A 15351-nucleotide genomic window follows, 5' to 3' on the forward strand; every position below is an offset into this window, starting at 1 on the left:
TCCTTTTCAAGATTGTTTTGATTATTCTGGGTTCCTTGTATTTCCATATGAATTTTCAACTCCTTTTTAAAATTTCAAAAAGGAAAACTATTCTAGTGTCGGTGAGCTGTAACATCTATAAATGGGTTTTGATTTGCCTTCTGGAGGTTTAAAAGCAAAGAATCTAAAATTTCTATAGTTCTGTGACTTAAACATAGTAGGAATTTCCTCCAAAACAAGCTCATCCAACTGAACATTCTTTACATTTCCCCCTTGCACTAGTTATCCTCTCATTCCCTAATGAGAGACCCTTTAAAATTGTTCAGCTTGAGAAGTTTTGCCCACTAAGAGTGGTCACAGATGCTTGATACATCTTCCTTAATTCAAAACTTCTAGAGATTGTCACTGGTTAGTCAGAGAAGCAGAGACAATGAGAAAGAACTCACCCCATATCAATTCAGTGATCGGAAGAAAAAAAAATTCAGGCAACATTCTCTAAAACTGCTCTCTTATTTAAAATTCTTGATCCAGACATCACCTAATAAAAAGCTGTATGCCCTAGCACCCCCCTCTCCTTCACCCCTACTGGGTAATGCAATGGTCTCAAGAATCCATATAAAAACCCCTCTCAAATGAGTACATTGAAAGGCAAGGAAAATGGTGTTGAAAGCAGGGGAGACCTGCAGAGAGAGGGGAAGAAAGGATAGAGAGCAAGATAAGGGCAGAAACCAATAGCAACAGGGAATGGGAGAGAATGAAGAGGGGAACGGGAACTCAGGAAGGGAAAGAAGCATATGGCAGGTATCAATTATTTACCATTTATGTACAATAAAAAACATGCACTTTAACTACAGGAAGAGCACCAAATCCACTCAATAACCATTTAAAAGAATATATAAATAAAACACAGCCATTTAAAGGGCTATAATAAATGTGCAATGCTCTTTGTAATGCCCCTGAAAGAATACAAGTGTTAAGCCTTGGTAAATTACACTTAAAAGTACGGGTAACATAAAAATGAAATTAGGTATACAAATAACCTCACACTTAGGCGTTTTTTAAAAGTCTCTTCAAACAGTTAATTGGAAAAGCCTCTACGGAGCATAACTTTTCTTCTCTCATATTCTCTTCTTTTAACAATAGAGCCACACAAATGGCAGGAGCAAATAAACATAGATTGATCCAGGACGCACGGAAGGTCTGCATTGTATCGTCTGCCCTAGAAAAAGAAGGGAAGAAAATAAACAGAAGGCACTCCCAGAGTTGTTCCCTTCACTTTCTATTTCTTTAAAAGATTTATTTCTTTATTTGAGAGAGAAAGAGCACAATCCGGAGGGGCAGATGGAAAGGGAGGGAGAGAATCCCAAGCAGACTCCACACTCAGCATGGAGCCCAACATGGGGCTCAATCTCATGACCCCAAGACCACAACCTGAGCCGAAATCAAAGGTCAGACACTTAACTGACTGCACCACCCAGGCACACACCCTTCATTTTTTAGAGAACCAAATGAAACCCATTTAACAAAGGTCACAAAAATATGCAGATTGCATCACAGCCTGTTTCCCAAATGCACATTTTAATAGCTTCAATATCCTCCTCAAAACGCAAGAATCCAATGAGAAAGTACTATTAACCTGGTGTGTGCATTTTTCATGAACGTCTGCTGTGTCATATAGTCGCATTCCCAGTAAACCGGTCCCAGCACAGTCCAGTCTCAAAGGAGAGAGGCTCAAAGTTTGGCTCTAAGGCAACTGCAGCCCTTAAATAGCAGAGTAAAGCTGGGGACTAGGGAAGGGTACAGCTGCTGGCAGAGTTTGCTGTGCTCCAGCCTATGAAAACGCCACATAAAGGTTCTAGACACAAACAAGAGTTCTCTCCTCGATCAACGAGTAGCACATTGTCTTTTCACCCTACCCAGTGGGCCCCCAGATCTCCTCTATGCTTGGGACAGAACACATGACACCTACACAATTTCATCAATGTTACAGCTCAGGTTGCCCAAGAAGCCAACTCTGAGACAGAGATGCGGGCACTGGACATCTTTAGGGTGTGCTCTTGGGATCCAAGACCCCTGGGGGAGGAGGGAAGGTAGTAAAATTGGGCAGAGGGAGAAATTGGACGCAGCCAACCCTCTGGGGAATTCTTAAGATGGCCTGATCCCTCAACACTGCCCCGACTGGCGGAGAGGGCCAGGCCTCCCTTTCTCTTCATCACCAGTCACTAGATACAGCTGCCCCAGGAAGGGGAACTGTCCTCATTGGAGGCCTTTCTCATCTGAGTCAACAACTCAGAAGGGGCTAACAACCGAGACAGCTGCCTACAGCACCCTGGCAGCTGGGGGTGTCCAACATTCAATCCTGAAAAAGGATCTCTAGGTCCGCCACAGGGAGCAAACAGAATGGACCTCTTTGAAGGTTCCTCTATTCACTCAGGAAACATTTATGGCATCATTTTGCAAGGCACTGACCTACCATGACTGATTATGTCAATGTGTCCAGCCTGTCTTTAGGCATAAAACACAGAGTTTTTACTCGTTGCCTCCCCCAAGTCCCTGGGAGGCAATACTCTCCCAAGGACTCCTCTAGGAAAACTGGCAATAGTGAAAGTAACCAGCCATTGCCTTTTACAGGCAGGCCCTCTAGGATTTATCAGAGAAAAGGCATCTTGAGGAGATGATGGCAAAGCTGGCCTAGAAATATAAGCAATCCATTGACATGGGGTTACAGATGGATAGGAAACAGAGGTGTAGCTAATGAGAAATTTCCTGGAGCTTCGGCTTCTTCCCCCTTCCCTGTCTCCTTTCTATCTTTGCAGATGCTGGAGGGCAAGATCTAGTCCATAAATTATACTCTGACCCCATTTTCTAAATTTCATTAAAAACATTTTTTTTCTCCTTTATCTGAAAATTCCTCTTTCAACTCGTACAAAGACACTCCTGGGTCTGTCTTATTACCCAATAAGTAACCTGCTACTGTTCGCACTGACTGTAATCAAGCCTGTGTGGCTGCCCTAACAGTACACCGAAGTGCGCCACAGACCGCCAGCACTCACCCTCTTGTGTCATTTCACTTAATTAATAAGCAGAACAAAGATTTCAGAAAAGGGAAAAATTTGATTATGCAGCATTGTAATGGCACTCAAGTCTGCTATAAAGACTGAGTGGGGTCTGCCCCTTAAAATCTCCATTGGCTCCACGTTGGTACCATGGAAATGTCAGCTCAGGGCCCCCCCTCAACCCCCACCCGAGGTGACCTTTAGCTGTATCCCTCAGTAATACTAAACCATTAGTCATGCCTGGGTCAGTGATGTGTCAATAACAGAATAATTATTGAAGAAAGCCTTAAGAGGAAGGACAGCAGTCTCAATTCAGAATCAGCTCAACCCAAACCGGCACCATGGCTTGTTGAATAAATGAATGGATGTCGAATAAATGGCCCCTTTGCATCTAGAGACCTAGAGACTGTTGATTCCATTAATCCAGGGGGGTTATTTGTAGCTGCTAAACACCTTTTTAGACCAGTAAGTGGCATGGCTTTTACTCCTGCTGACTGCAACCCACTCTTCTCCAGAACAAATTCACTGCACTTAATGGCTCTGGCATTTTAAAAGGAAGTCCGTCGGCAGTGCGATCCAGAACACCTGCACCCCTTGCAGGGCATTGGCTGCCCAGAACCTCTCCCCACTCACGGGAGAGACCGGCTTGAGCCCCCAAAACTGGAGATGCCCCCCAAACTCTATGCTAGACCTCTGATAGAAACTAACCAGCAAGGTGCTAATAAAAGAAACAAGGGATGATGAGGGAGGCAGTGTGGCTTACCAGTTAGAGGCAGGAGCACAAGACACAGATGTACCCACAGGGAGAATGCCAGGTGAAGACTGGAGTTCTGACTGCCACAAGCCAAGAAGCTACCAGAAGCTCGGAGAAAGACCTGGAATAGATCCTTCCTTGGCACCTTCATAGGGAGCATGGCCTTGCTGGCATATTGATCTTGGACTGTCCAGCTCCCAGAGCTGTGAGACAATGCATGTCTACTATTTAAGCCGCTCAGTGTGTGGTGCTTTGTTTCAGCAGCCCGAACACACTAAACACTGAGGCACCAGTTTGCAGCCAGCAGGCCTTGTATGGAGTTCTGTCCTCAGCACTTACTTGTGTCAGCCTGAGCAAGTTATTTAAACTTCTCTCCCTCTATTTCCTATAAGACCAAGACAATAATACATGGTTTGCCTACCTCACAAATTTATCATGGGAATCAAAACTTGACATATGTAAAAGCACTTTCAAGCTAACAAAGCATACACACGATCTATATGACATTACTGTGTCCAGGATAGCATTCTGTATGGTATTCAGGAAAATAAGTAGACAGGGGCGCCTGCGTGGCTCAGAGATTGAGCATCTGCCTTTGCTCAGGTCGTGATCCCGGGGTCCTGGATCGAGTCCCACATCGGGCTCCCCGTAGGGAGCCTGCTTCTCTCTCTGCCTGTGTCTCTGCCTCTCTCTCTCTCTCTCTCTCTCTCTCTCTCTCTCTGTCATGAATAAATAAAATCTTTACAGAAAAGAAGTAGACAAAAAACAAAAACCACAAAGATCTCTCTTTCTTATCTTCTAGGCAGACAAGATGAATTTGAGCAGGGAATGGGCAGCTTCTTGAGACAAAAAGGAAGAGCCATCTCTAAGGTCACTTCTTCCTACTACTTTGACCCAGGTGAAAATAAAGCACACCAAATAGATACCAGCCAAGACCAACTGCTTTCCACTGGAGTGCAGGGGCCCAGGGAAAGAGAGAGAGCTGGAGAGAGGGGATGTAGCGATGCCATGTAAATGTTCGACAGCAGCTTCTATATTGTGGTGGTCTTCATTAGAAGCCAGGTATAATATTCCCATAATACTTGGCTTGCTTGGGCAGCCCAAGTGGCTCAGCGGTTTAGTGCCACCCTCAGCCCAGGGCCTGATCCTGGAGACCCCAGATCGAGTCCCACGTCAGGCTCCCTGCATGGAGCCTGCTTCTCCCTCTGCCTGTGTCTCTGCATCTCTCTCTCTGTCTTTCATGAATAAATAAATAAGTAAATAATATTTTTAAAAAGCAACAACAGCAGGGGTGCCTGGATGGCTCAGTCGGTTAAGTGTCCAACTCATCATTTGGGCTCAGGTCTTGATCTCATGGGTTGTAAGATCCAACCCCACGTCGGGCTCCCCGCTCAGCAGAGTCTGCTTGAGATTCTCTCCTTCTGCTCCTCCCCCTATTTGTGCTCGCTCACTTTCTCCTTCTCTTTCTAAAATAAATAAATAAATCCTTAAAAACAACAACAATGAAGTCTAAGAAATCAAATGACTTTAAAAGGCAGTCCTTTGATGGTATGATACAACGAAAATAGCACTTTACATCTGTGGTCTTCTTCTGCAAAACCTGTAATCCCATTCTAATCATAAGAAAAATATCAGACAAATTCCAATAGAGAGACATCCTACAAAATACCTGCCCAGGACTCCTCAAAACTGTCAAGGTCACCAAAAATAAGAAAAGGCTGAGAAACTGTCACAGCCAAAAGGAGTCTAAGGAGACATGACCAGTAACTGTAATGAGATGTCCTGGATGGGATCCTGGAACAGAGAAAGGACATTAGATATAAATGAAGGAAATCTGAATAAACTATGGACTTTAGTTAATAATAATGTATCAGTATTGGTTCATTAATTAATGTAACAAAGATAATTAATGTAATTAATGTAACAAAGATAACATACTGATGTATGTTAGTAATTGGGGAAACTGGGTACATGGTCTCGATTTTAATGTAAATCTAAAATTGCTCTAAAAACTGGGTACATGGTCTCGATTTTAATGTAAATCTAAAATTGCTCTAAAAAAATGAAGCCCATTAAAAAATAAAAAAGGCAATCAAAACTTTGCTTTCATCTTTTGAAGTGTACTAAAGGAAATTAAATTTATGACTCACAGAAATTCTTCTTCAAAAATCCCCTTTCCTTTTCTTTCCAGATATTACACAACCTAACATTTCTCCAGAGCCTCTTGCTCTATCAAATCTCCTCACACATGTGCACACATACACACACATGCACACACTGTTTGGCATCCAGTAACTATGGCTTCTTTGTCTCTGGTACTTCTCTGCTGTTCCTCCATCCACATGCTCTCCCAGAATGCCACCACTAAGATTGCTCCAGCCAGCCAGTCACACAGCCCTTCTAGAAACCTGCATGACCTGATAGTTCCAAGTGCCCAATCTTCCTGTTTTGCCCATGAAAATACAGTATGAGGTATTCCTAGAATATGGCATCCTTCTCCAGGTCTGTCTGATTTTCTTATAAGAATTCTAGTGGAGAATCTGAAATAAATAAAACACTCTACCTCAATATATGATAAAGAATTTGAAACTCAAAACGTAAATATATCATTAATTTCATGCCCTTACTACCTACATGTGTGAACTAGTATTGAGTTAAAAAGAATAAAAAGATACTGTTTTGACAAATCTCAAAAATTAGCAAAAGTGAGGATTATATTGTTCAGACATCCCTAGATAGATGACAGAGCTATTTTCTGAAGAAGCAAGGGAGCAATAAAGAAAAACTTCAGATAGTGTTTGTCTCCTGGGGAAGAGGGTAATGTTCTAGGTCTTGCTTTGGATGCATATTATTTTGTTTCACTTATATTTACATTGCATACCATTGATATATATCAAATAGAAATATGTATTTTTTTAAAGACAGTAAGAATCCTAATTATAATACTGTATCAGTTATATACCTGCAGGCAGGGAAATCAACTTTTAGATGGGGGGAGGGAGGGGAGCTGCTGCCACCAAGTGTCCTCAGGGCCCCTGCTTTTTCATACCTTCTGGCTCTAGTTTCTAGCTCTGGGAAAATAAGTCTGACAAATGGAGCCCAGGTCATGTGCCTGTGTCCTACCTGCAAGGGAGGCTGGAAAAGTGCTTGGCTTCTACGGTAAGAAGCAGGCTCAGCCTCCCCTAAGACTGAAAAGGCAGTGAATCTCCCACACAGAAACAGAGACTTAAGATGCTGGGTATTTAAACACCTGACTGATGTCCACCTTAAAAAGGTCCAACTAAAAGTTGTTCAATATCAACAAACATCCTTCTCCCCATGCATCTGTTGTTTAATATGACTGCTTGGGCCACCTGGGTGACTTAGTCTGCTAAGTGTGCAACTCTTGGTTTCTGCTCAGGTCATGATCTCAGGGTTGTGAGATCAAGCCCCCCTTGGCTCCATGTTCATCCATGTTCATCTGCTTGAGATCCTTTCCTCCTTCTTCTCCTCCCTCTGCCCCTCCTCTCTCTCTCTCTCTCAAATGAATAAATAAAATCTTAAAATATGACTGCTTAACACAATGTAACAATTCTTCATATAATCAATAAAATGTCTACCTTCTGCCCAAAATGGGGACAGGGAAAGCATCCAAACACAAAAGGTCTCATCAGGTCCTACACTCAGCTTCAGTACAAGGTTTCTGAGTGTCCACTCTTATATTAGTTCTATTATGATCTTTGCCTGATATTTGTTTTGTTTTGTTTATTTTATTTATTCATGAGAGACACAGAGAGAGAGGGAGAGACACAGGCAGAGGGAGAAGTAGGCTCTCCATAGGGATCCCAATATGGGACTCGATCCCCCGGCCCAGGATCATGCCCTGAGCTGAAGGCAGACGCTCAATCACTGAGCCACCCAGGTATATCTATGCCTGATATTTTGTAGCCTCTAAACCAAAGTATTAAGCTACTAATAACACATCACTAATACACCCTATAAATAAAATGGATGAAACAGAAAGATAAAAGAGGGCAAGAGGAAGAAAATTCAAGTATAAATATATGTGTTGAACCCAATCGGGACACCTGGGGCGCTCAGTGGTTGAGCGTCTGCCTTTGGCTCAGGATGTGATCCTGGGTCCGGGGATTGAGTTCCACATTGGGCTTCCTGCATGGAGCCTACTTCTCCCTCTGCCTGTGTTTCTGTCTCTCTCTGTCTGTCTGTCTCTCTCTCTATGTGTGTGTGTGTGTCTCATGAATAAATAAATAAAATCTTTAAAAACAAATTTAAAAAAAATAAAAGAACCCAATCAAAAATACTCTAGCTGGTCATGAGTGAATAGGTGGTATTTATGAAGCTCTCCACCCACTCTAAGGTAGCTTTGCCTTCAACCAGAACCTCAACTAGGGATTCTTGACCAAATGGAGGAACCCAGAATCTTACTCCTGAGGGTTCTAAGTCATTGGTGGCCCTATTTGTATAGGATGATTAAATCTTCCTTAACTTTTACCATTGGGTGTCCTCCTCCTTCCTGACTCCCTATGTAACCATGATCCCATTTTCCTTCTAGCGTTAGGATCAGTCAACTCAGCAATGCCATGGACCCCTCTTCAGCCTTTTCATCTCATGGCATGAGGCTGTAATTGGAGTCTCCAAAGTAGGGGTGATTTCCTGAGTATATTTCTATACTCAGGGCTTCTAGGGTTTCTAGGGCTGCTATAACAATTTACCACGAATTTGGTGGCTTAAAATTCAGGAAAAAATTTTTCTCTCACAATACCTGAAATTGTGGATGATTTTTCTGGATTTCTGAAATCAAGATGTCAGCAGGGCCATGCTATCTCCAAAGTTTCCTTGACTTTCCCATCTTCCAGTGGCTCCAGACATTGCTTGACTTACAGCAGCATAATGCCAGTCTCTGTCTCTGCATTCACATGGTCTTCACCCCTTGGGTCTCTGTGTATTAAGTCTCCTCCTTATTTCTCTCACATGGACACTACTCACTGGATCTAGGACCCACCCTAAATCCAAACAATCTCATCTTGAGATCCTTAACTACATCTGCAAAGACCTTATTCCCAAATAAGATCATATTCACAGTTGTATATTCGTATTCACACATTCACAGTCCTAGGAGTTAGGACTTGGATGCATCTTTTGGGGGAACACAACTCAACCTAATATAATAAGTACATACAAATTCTCTAGCTCTGGACTTATTCTGAGAATTATAACCATATTTCCATTCTCCAAATCCAAGGCCAACAATCTTCTATTCTTCTTACCCAACCTACCCAAACTGCAAAGCCTTAGACCTGCCCATGGATCAGAGTAGATCCTCATTTCAGGCTCTTTCTACCCAAAGAGGGCAGTGAGATGTTGTGAACTAAAACTAAGGTGCACAGACCAGATCTTCATCTCCCAATGGAGGTGATCCACAAAAAAGAGATGCACTAACCTTGCTGTAACTCCAAGGAGATGAGACTACGGATATCCCACACGTGTGGCGCTATTCAGGATGCCCTCACCCAGTCAGTGACTGTTAAAGATTAACATTTGTAAACTGCTCAGCTCTAGGACAATTACATACTGAGGTGATTATTGTGTTGAGACATGAAACTAGCATACACCCCTCTCTAGGGACGAGAACTTCCTCTGAATATAAATGTTTCTACTATAATCATTCTGAAAAGAAGCCCATTCTCTGGCCTTGACTGCTTGAAGCCTGCGTTTCTATAAGGGTGGTTTTCAACTTCCAAATACAACCCATTTTCTATTACATTGCATCGTCTCTCTCAAAATATGCCCCAGACAAGGGGAAATGCCCACCCCCAAAATACACACTGGGTCATATGCCAGTGTCACATAATTATGCACTAAGAAAATACTCAACTGCACTTTTCAGGTCAGCATTTTCTTCTGATCCTCACAGATTATTCAAATTTTAGAAAAAAGATACCAAAACTAGAACTGAGACATTTTTGTTCCATTACTTCTGAATTAGGAATACCTTACTATCCTCCTCCTTTGTATTTCTTTTTTCTTTACTAAGAAATTTGTCACTCATGCTGTTTCTCTGACAATCAATTCATTGATCTTTACTATTCCACTCCAGGAATATTTGAAATGCAAATAAGGTCACAGGTCTCTTTTCCATCAAAAAAAGGTCGTTCAAAAACAGTAAAATAGTGCAGTTCTATAAATCCCCCATCTTTCTAATATATGTTCATACCAACCTTTCTTTTTCATTAATTTTTCTCTTTGTCAAAGCAGAAAAATAAACTGCTAGCAAAAGCATGCACTAGTTAATCTTTCAAAACACAGGAAATCACTATACTAGAAGAATCTTTATTCATTTGACTGAAACCCTTCAATTTCTTAGACACTAAATATCAGCAGACTTAGCAAAGCTCTTTGTATCTATCATCTACTCATGCATGATTCATGTAAAAGGTGACCTGGGTCCCATTAGTTGACTAGCTGATCTGAATCTTTTGGGTTACTCAGATAAGTCATTTCTAGTGGTCCTCCTTTTAAAATTAATGGAATAGAAAAGAATACATGCTACTTAAAAGAATACCCTGCTGGGAATTTCTCACTAAAGTGAGGCTAATTCTTTTCTGTATTTCCTCCTTTCTTTCTCACCCTTATTTTTGCTTTCATTCCAAAGGACTGTATTTCTGAATTTATTTCAGATCCAGGAGTAAGAAGATCAATGTCAAGGCCCAGCTGGGACTCAACACACATGAATTTGAATCAGTAACCACCCTCTAGTACAAAGCCTTCTTCTCTCAAAGTGCTGTCTTTTCTGCTCGAGGCCTTTGGTAACGCCCCATGAGAACAATGACCCAGTCATTCCTTGGAAGCCCTGTTGATCAGAGACTCATAGATAGTCAAGGCTTTCCCTAAAACACCCTATAGGTCGGAGTAATTGCTCATTTCCTCATTTGCCAGGCAATTATGACTAGCCACAGATGTAGTCATAGCTTTTAAAAACACATATCTTGAGAGATTTAAATAAATGGTCCCCATCCTTCTTAAAAATCCTTCAAGGGTACCCTGTAAATTTTCACCAGAGTTCAAATTCTGAACCCACAACGTCCCATGGTTGCCCCTACATACCTTTCTACCATCATCTCCCAGCTCTCCCATGTGTACATTTTATTTCCATCAAGCTGCTCTGTCTCCGGTGCTTCTGCATTTATGACGCCTAGAATATTCTCAGTCCCTCTATCATCTAGCTAACTCTTACTCATCCTTCAACATCAGTTCACGTCTTATCCCCAGGAATCCTTCAAAACCTACACCCTTATCTAGAAATCCCTACTCTTTGCTGTCAATTACCTTGCATCTACCTCTAAAATAGTGCTTTTCACACTGCTACACAGTAAATGCTAATTCACGTATTTGTCTGCCATACTAGTTCAGAGCTTCTTCTTTTATTTGCCAACAAAAGCATAACTTTTTACTAATCCAACTCTAAGAAGTGTCAGAGAAATGGCTAGTGGGATTGACTAGTATCTAAAATAAGGATGGTCAATGTGACCAGGAATTGATGTTATATTTCTCAATATCTTCGATAATAGAACTTTTTTAATAACTAAGGGATTTATCATATGGTGCAAGCCTAAGAATAATTCACACATTCAATTAAATTATTTATATGTAAAAGGTTATTTTAATTTTCCCATATGCATTCTTTAAATCACAGTGGAAGCTTTGTAAAGCTGTTTTTAGCTGCTGTCTTATAATTTGACCACCTCAACCAGGAGCAAAAACACCACCCTACTGAGGAATTCTTATATTCCTCTGTATTTTGGGCTGTAATGTCTCCCTTCTCTCTCCAAACACCATAGTTTTTGCTTTGTTTCAGCCCTGTCCATAACCATACTCTTTTCTACCACTTCACTGGTTTCCTTCTAATTCCTCTGTAAGTTGAAACTCAGTTGCGAGTATTAAAAAATACAGGTCAAACCATCATAAACAGACAAACTAAAAAAACAGGCAGGAGTGATTTTCCTAAGACATGTAACCGAGTAATTCAGGGCACACAGCTAGATCCGGGGGTTGAAATGTTGGCATCAGGAATCTGCCTCTTTTCTTCTTTACTGATTTTATTCTTGGTCAGGCTTTCTAACAAGAAGAGATGGCCCCGTCCACACCTCCAACCTTACAATGCCTTTTCAACTAGCAAATTCCCAATGAACTGCTACATTCCTGAGAGTTGAAGCAAAAGTATCCAGGGGAATCTTATTGGCCCAGTCTGAGTCACATGCTTATTCCTAAACCAATCACTGTGGCCAATGGGATACATTATTCTGTTTCTCTTTTTTCTTTTCCCCACTCCCATATGTTCATCTGTTTTGCTTCTTAAATTCCACATATGAGTGAAATCATATGGTGTTTATCTTTCTCTGACTGGCTTATTTCACTTAGCATAATACACTCTAGCTCCATCCAAGTCATTGCAAATGGCAAGATTGAATTCTTTTTAATGGCTGAGTAATCTTCTATTGTATATATACCACATCTTCTTTATCCTTTCATGAGTCAATGGACATTTGGGCTCTCCATAGTTTTGCTATTGTTGATGATCTTGCTATGAACATCAGGGTACATTATCCCTTCAAATCTGTATTTTTGTATCCTTCAGGTAAATACCTAATAGTATAATTGCTGGATTGTAGGGTAGTCCTATTTTTAACTTTTTGAGGAACCTCCATACTGTTCTCCAGAGTAGCTGCACCAGTTTGCATTCCCACCAACAGTGCAAGAGTGTTCCCCTTTCTCCAGAAATGCATTATTCTGATTGGCTAGACTGCTGCATTAAGGGCCATCCCAGGAATAAAAATAGGTGAACCTCATTCAAAGTATAGGGACAAGATCCACCAGAAGACATAGGAATTCTATCATCAGAAAAAGAGAGAGAAGCATGCTGGGCAGGCCAAAACTAGAGACAGATCTCCCATCCTTACAGTGTTTCAAAAAAAAAAAAAGGAAAAGGGAAAGCATTCCCTAAACATTTCTACTAAAAAATTCCTAATAACAAGGGCCAGTCATGATTCTACCAAAGACAAAGACTCAATAGAATATATGGAGATTATATGTATATACATACGTGTGTGTGGGTATCTATGCATGTGTGTGTGCATAAATGTATATGCATGTACGCAGGTATACATACATATATTTCTGATGTCTGGTGAAAGTCTGCTTCCTGGCTTGTAGGTGACCATCTTCTCCAGGACTTCTCATGTGGCAGATAGCAGGCAGAGCAAGCAAGCTCTTCCATGTCTCATCTTATAAAGGCACTAATCCCACTTGTGAGGTCTCCCCCTCATGACCTAATTACCTGTCAAAGATCCACCTCCTAATACTATCACATTGAGGATTAGGATTTCAATATATGGATTGGGGGTAGGGGGCACCCACATTCAATCCATAACAGGATCACATTCTCTCTTACTTCCTGTCATTCAATTCTTCTCTCCCCAACATACCCAAGAGCTCAACAAATATGTGTGGAACAGATAAATGAATGGATTACATTTTAAGTTTTTCACTTGTTCCATTGAATATGAATGATTGCTCTATTTTTCGAGCAATGCAGCTTCTACTACATTGAGTAAAATAGTAAAGAAATAAATTTGAACAATGGAAAGCATCTAGAAATCTATAAAATAATTTTTCTATGTATAATAATATCAGTATTATAGCAATTCATATACTCAATATTATGGTCAGAATTCTCCCTTGCAATACAACTTGTAATTTTAGTTAATTTACAGATTTTTTGCATGACACTATGCTAGATGCTTCTAATGGTTTATCAATAGACTAGCATGATGAGAAGGAAAGAGTAATTCAGGTGTGATAGCATATAGGATAGACTGTAGAGTGAAAATCCTTCAGGCCAGACTTTAGGATCATTGTAATAGTCCAGAGCTGAAGGGGGATGGTGACATGAAATTGGAAAGAGAGAATGGATTAAAAAGACAGAGCAAGTGAAGAGCAGAGATGATTTGGGCTAATCAATTCCTATGGAAAGAAAATTCCAATGTTTTAAATCAAATGAATGAGAGAATGATATACCTTAGTGAGGCTGGATGGGGACCTGGGGTGGGAGGTATTTTGATGAGTTACTTTTATACTCATTAACTTTAAAGTTATAGAAAATCCAAGTCAGCAATGTCCATTAGGTAGTTAATAATTCAGTAATGACACTTGGAAGTTGACTGGAGATTCAGATTTGGACATTGCAGTATGATGGGCATCAGCAAAATCCAATTTATTCCAAATATGTCCATATGATTAAATGGATCATTTCCAGAGCATCCCACAAACAGAAGGTTCCTTCAACCTAGGTTTTTCTGACTTTTACTTGAGTCACTTTCTACTTTTATAACCTGTAATACATAAGAATTCAGGGAAAAAATCATCCTCAAAACTACCATGCCTCCTCAGTTACCACTGTTTTTCATCCCCTGTTCAGTAGCGGTACACCTTCCTTGGCAAGTCTACACATCAGCATACTTACACCATTCATGTACAATCTCCATCTGTATTCTCATTTAAGGAGGTTCATTAAGTTGGATCAATAAATACTTATAGGGCAAATAAGATGGTTCAGGAACTGTATTCATATTGAGGAAAGAAAGATGATTAAGAACTACTCTATTTCCTGAAGGAATTATGAGTCTGTTAGGAAGACATGCAAACAAGTAAGAAAGGACAACATGGGGGATAAAGGAGAAAGAGATCTACTCTGCTTATAGGGTTTAGGGAGGCTAGTGTCTCAGAGGACACTTAGGAAATGACTGGAAGGTGAAAAGAAGCAGGGCTTTCCAGGCAAGAAGAAGATTATGTGAGAGGCACAGAGACTATGAACCACATGGTCCATTAAAAGAAATGAAAGTGACTTGCTGGTGGTTGACTGGTACATATGACATGAACCAGCTAATGGCTGGAGGTGAAGTTTAAGAATAAGGACCAGAGGGAACCCTGGGGGGCGCAGCGGTTTGGCGCCTGCCTTTGGCCCAGGGCGCGATCCTGGAGACCCGGGATCGAATCCCACGTCGGGCTCCCGGTGCATGGAGCCTGCTTCTCCCTCTGCCTATGTCTCTGCCTCTCTCTCTCTCTCTGTGTGTGTGTGACTATCATAAATAAATAAATAAAAATTTAAAAAAAGAATAAGGACCAGAAATGGTAAACCTTGTTTTGTGATATTTTTTAATTGCAGAGCACCAACTATGTACAGTTGAGAACTATCACAATTAAACCTCACATCACTCAACAATATATAATAACCTTGGAGCACTAAGGACTACTTCCAATCACTGAAGGTTTTTATGAACCTTCTGACAGCAAGTCACTGCCCCAGATTCAGTGCATGTGATTTTCTTGTTGATCCAACCTGTTTTCCTTCCCAATCAAGAGTTCATTAGCTCTTATTCTATCTATCCTATACCCTTTAGACTCCTATCTTATATTAGGATTGTTTAATTGCAGATGACAGAAACCATTTCAGACTAGTTTAAACCAAAAAGTTGATCTTATCTCATAAAGATAAAGGATTAGCTT

General features: G+C 40.9%; 1 long non-coding RNA gene across 1 annotated transcript in view; it reads right to left on the reverse strand.

Annotated features, from left to right (window-relative positions):
- Positions 1–436: 436 nt before the first annotated feature.
- LOC129522905 (uncharacterized) overlaps positions 437–15351 on the reverse strand; it is a 113613-nt gene continuing 98698 nt past the window's right edge. Inside the window, exon 3 of the long non-coding RNA XR_008667006.1 lies at positions 437–1198. This is a non-coding gene — a long non-coding RNA (uncharacterized LOC129522905). The remainder of the gene's footprint in view (positions 1199–15351) is intronic.

Source organism: Nyctereutes procyonoides, unplaced genomic scaffold, assembly GCF_905146905.1.
Source record: "Nyctereutes procyonoides isolate TBG_1078 unplaced genomic scaffold, NYPRO_anot_genome, whole genome shotgun sequence".
NCBI classification, from domain to species: Eukaryota; Metazoa; Chordata; class Mammalia; order Carnivora; family Canidae; genus Nyctereutes; species Nyctereutes procyonoides.